The sequence below is a fragment of the Tachyglossus aculeatus genome, chromosome 3 (genome assembly GCF_015852505.1).
Source record: "Tachyglossus aculeatus isolate mTacAcu1 chromosome 3, mTacAcu1.pri, whole genome shotgun sequence".
Lineage (NCBI taxonomy): Eukaryota > Metazoa > Chordata > Mammalia > Monotremata > Tachyglossidae > Tachyglossus > Tachyglossus aculeatus.
In genome coordinates this window covers 107,730,112-107,734,716 of record NC_052068.1, presented here as the reverse complement: position 1 = coordinate 107,734,716, position 4,605 = coordinate 107,730,112, and the positions used below count along the sequence as shown (strand labels likewise).

The 4,605-nt window shown below is 47.3% G+C and overlaps 1 non-coding gene across 1 annotated transcript; it reads right to left on the bottom strand.

The window, feature by feature from the left end:
* Positions 1-1,025: 1,025 nt before the first annotated feature.
* LOC119926369 lies at positions 1,026-1,163 on the bottom strand. The gene has a single exon (XR_005450251.1). It is a non-coding gene; the product is annotated as a small nucleolar RNA SNORA7 (small nucleolar RNA).
* Positions 1,164-4,605: the final 3,442 nt, after the last annotated feature.

The following is a 4,605-nucleotide window of genomic DNA, read 5'->3' as shown; positions in this document are numbered from 1 at the left end:
AAACAGGGCAGGTTTTTAGGAGGGGAATGGCTTGACAGCAATAATAAAACATAAATAATTTTGGTACATTTTAAGTGCCTACTGTGTGCCAATCACTTTTCTAAGCGCTGCGGTAGATAAAAGTTATCAGGTTGGACACACTCCCCGTCCATCCTGGGGCTCACACTCTTATCCCCATTTTACAGCTGAGGTAACTAAGGCAAAAGGACGTGAAGTGACTTGCCCAAGGTCACACAACAGACTTGTGAGGGAGTCGGAATTAGAACCATATCCTTCTGGCTCCCAGGCCCATGCCACCAGTGGCACTATCACCGACGCAGCTCTCCTCCCTCTAGCATCCCCACCCTGTCTACCGTGGCAACTGCCCACCAGGCTCTGATGCTACAACCGAGCATTGGCACGATGTTAGGGTTACTTCAGCTGTCAGTGGTTCCTGTATGCCAAAAACGTTTACAGTGAGACCGCGATTGTCAGGGAAGAGAGATTGTGACTGCTTCTGGGAAAAACCCCGGTACCATTATCAATTCTTCTGATCGGAAGTTCTTCTATGAATCAGTGGCAGAAGAAACCGTGGCAGGAAACCGTGAAGAAACCGTGGCAGGAGAGTTTGCATATGCTAATGAAGTTTAGAGCTATGCCATTGAGAGATACTCTCGCTAGGGTTATCCATAACGAAAATGTCCAAGCGGAAGCATCAGACAAAGTTAATTTTTACCTGTGCCGGGCAGCAGCAGTATGGGAAAGAGTCAAAGACAGATGAACAAATGATCAAAATGTGGATCAAAGACAACGACAGAGACTCAGGTTTTCACTGTGCGGAACGAGGCAGTGGTAACCATTTCTTTATGTTTACCAAGAAAACCCAATGCATACACAAAGCAGAATGACTACTCATAGTTTATCCATAAAGCCTTCTTGGTAAACATATGGAAGTGGTTTACCATTGCCTTTTTCCATACAGTACACTTGAATCTCTGCCCGCAACTCTCTCCCATGCCGCTGCTTCCCAGAACAGGTAGGCTTTTCCTTGTAGCAGATTGCCTTCCACTCGATAGCCACTGGCCAAGCTAGGAATGGAATGAGTAGGCCTCTGCTTGACTTTCCCTCTTGTATGTGAGGCTGGTAGACTGCTGGAAACTCTCTAGGTGCGATCCTTAGAGGGACGGAGGGTATTAGTTTGAGTATAAAATCAATTTTAGACTGTAAGCTGGTAGTAGGCAGGAAACATACCTACCAACTCCATTATGTTGGACTCTCCCAAGCATTTAATGCATTGCTCTGCACACAATAACTACTCAATAAATACGTTGCTTGACCTACAACATTTCACAACAGTTCATCTCTTTAGGCTCTTTGGTGGTCTTCTATCTGCATTTTTTTTTTAATTTCTGTCTCCCCAAATAATGATGATATTTGTGGCTCTTGTTAAATGCTAATTATACACCAAGCACAGTAGCACGTGCAAGGGTAGATGCTCAGTAATCAGCTAGGACACGGTCTCTACCGCACACGGGGCTCACAATCTTAGTAGCGGGGAAAACAGGTCTTGAATTTACATTTATAGCTGAGAAATCGGAGGCTCAGAGAAGTTCAGTATGCTGCCCAAGGTCACACAGCGGGCAGGTGATAGAGTCAGAATTAGAACCCAAGTCCTCCGACCCCAAGGACTGTGCCCTTTCCACTACACTATGCAACTCCTACAAGACTGTGAGCTTGGAATTCCTCGACAGCAGGGATCATTTATATATTGAAATATGTAGGTGCTCAGTGCGTGCAAATGATTGATTTCCTCCTACGGGAATTAATGTTGATTCCCTTATCGAAGCCATCAAGGCCCGTAAATTGAATTATTCCCTCTTCCTGCGCAGGGAGTCGACATCATTCCGCATAAATGTCCAACATCCCCAGGGTGAGGGAATTCCTCCTGCTGGGATTCTCGGAGGTCACGGAGCTGCAGCTGGTCCATGCTGCGCTGTTCCTCCTGGTCTACCTGGTGAACCTGATGGGGAATCTCCTCATTGTTTCCGTCACTGCCCTCTACCGGAGCCTCCACACGCAGATGTACTTCTTCAGGAACCTGTCCCTCATCGATATCTGCCTCAGCTCCTTCACCTTCCCCAATTCCATCACCATCTCCTTGACTAATAGCTCCATCTCCTTCTTGAGCAGTTCCACTCATCTCTTCCTGGTGGTCCTGTTTCCTACCTAGGAGTTTTTCGTCCTCACAGCGATATCCTTCGACAGCTACGCCGCCATCTGCATCCCCATGTGCTACGACGTCCCCATGAAACCAGGGAATTGTGGGAAGATGGCAGCTGATTCTTGGCTCAGCAAAGGGCTGTTCGGGGTCTTGCGTTCAACTTCGACCTTCTCCTTGTCCTTCTGCGGGTTCCACGTTGTCCAGCATTTCATCTGGGACCTCCCCTCCTTTCTGAAGATCACCTGCTCTGAAGACCACTCACCCATCGACATGAGCACTACCTTTGATCTAACCATAGGTGCCATAGGCTCCATTTCCATTGTTTTCTCGTACGTGTGCATCTTCTGGGCTGTTCTGAAGATGCCGGCTGCCAAGGGCCGGGCCAAAGCCTTCTCCGCCTGCCTGCCCCACCTCGACATAGTCACTGTCTTCCTCTCCTCAGGCGTGTTTGGTTATCTCAAGCCGACCTCACACTCTTCCTCGATGTACGTGTTCCATACCTGCTGATGTACGTGTTCCACAAGTCATGCCCTCAGGACTGAACCCCCTCATCTACAGCCTGAGGAACCAGGCCTTGAAGGCTGCTCAGTGGACAGTTTTAAAAAGGAGATTTCCCCAGACTCCTCTGTAAGTCGAAATATCAGTTTCCTTGGGCTGATATTCAATCCATCAGTCAATCAATCATATTTACTACTGGAGCAAAGCGTGCTGTCTGCATTGTAGTAGTAGAGGAGAGAGGTGAGGTAGGATGGGGCAAGTTATTGAGTGCTTTAAAGCCAGTGGTGAGGAGTTTCCATTTGATGCGGAGGTACATGGGTATCCGCTGAAGGTTCTCGAGGAGTGGGGAAACATGGACTGAGAAGTTCTATAGAAAAATGATCTGGGCAGCAGAGTGAAGTATGTACTGGACTGGGGAGAGACAGGAGGCCTGGGAGGTCAGCAAGGAGGCTGATAAATTCATCAAGGCGGGATAGAATAAGGGATTGGTTTAACGTGGTAGCAGTTTCGATGTAGAGGAACGGGCAGATTTTAGCGATGTTGTGATGGTGGAACCGACAGGATTTAGTGAGGAATTGAATATGTGGGTTGAATGAGAGAGAGGAGCCGAGGATAATGCAAGGGCTTGTCAGACAGGAAGAATCGTGGGTCACCTACGCTGATGGGAAAATTAAGGGGAGGACAGGGTTTGGAGGGGAAGATAAAGGAAAGATTTGGTAGGCACGTTTCCTGCCCACAAGGAGCTTACAGTCTAGAGGGGATTGATTATGTCACTGGAATCCATGACACTTGAGGTCATTCATTCAATCATATTTATTGAGCGCTTGCTGTGTGCACAGAACTGTACTAAGCATTTGGAAAGTGCAACTCAGCAACAGATAGAGACAATCCCTACCCAACAACGGGCTCACAGTCTAGAAGGGAGAAGACAGACAATAAAGACAAACAAGCAGACAGGCGTCAATACCATCAAAATAGATTAATAGAATTATAGATATATATGCAACATTAATAAAATAGAATAATAAATATGTACAAATATACATAAGTGCTGTGGGGAGGTGAAGGGGGTAGGGCAGAGGGAGGGAGTGGGGGCTATGGGGAGGGGAGGAGGAGAAGAAGAAAAATGGGGGCTCAGTCTGGGAAGGCCTCCTGGAGGAGATGAACTCTCAGTAGGGTTTTGACGCGAGGAAGAGAGCTAGTTTGGAGGATGTGTGGAGGGAGGGCGTTCCAGGCCAGAGATAGGATAGACTCCGGGGCAGGCGAGAACGAGGTCCAGTGAGGAGGGTAGTGGCAGAGGAGTGGAGTGTGCTGCTGAGCTGTAGAAGGGGAGAAGGGAGGTGAGGTAGGAGGGGGCAAGGGGTTGGAGAGCTCTGAAGCCAATAGTGAGGAGTTTTTGCTTCATGTGACATTTTATAGGCAACCACTGGCGATTTTTGAGGAGGGGAGTGACATGCCCAAAGCGTTTCTCTAGAAAGATAATCAGGCCAGAAGAGTGAAGTATAGACTGAAATGGGGAGAGGCAGGAGGATGGAAGATCAGAAAGGAGGCTGACAACCCTGCCATTGACCAGCTGTGCGACGTTGGGTGACCAAAGTAACCTCTCCGGGCCTTTCTGTAACATGAGGATTTGAAACATGCTTTCTCTTTCTCTTGTATTCTGAGCCTCCTACAGTCAGGGATTTAATCTGAGTTTATCATTTTGTTTTTATTCAGCACTTGTTACAGCCCTTTGCATGTTTACAGGTAATATAATGATAATGTTGATAATTATGGTTATGATCATTACTTATTATTATGATCAAGAGCCCATGAATTTATCCAGAGTTAGATCCAGATACCCCCTGCAGAGTCTTGCAACAGTATATTTAGAGGGATTTTGCAATTGCTTTCCAGGGTATCTTCCA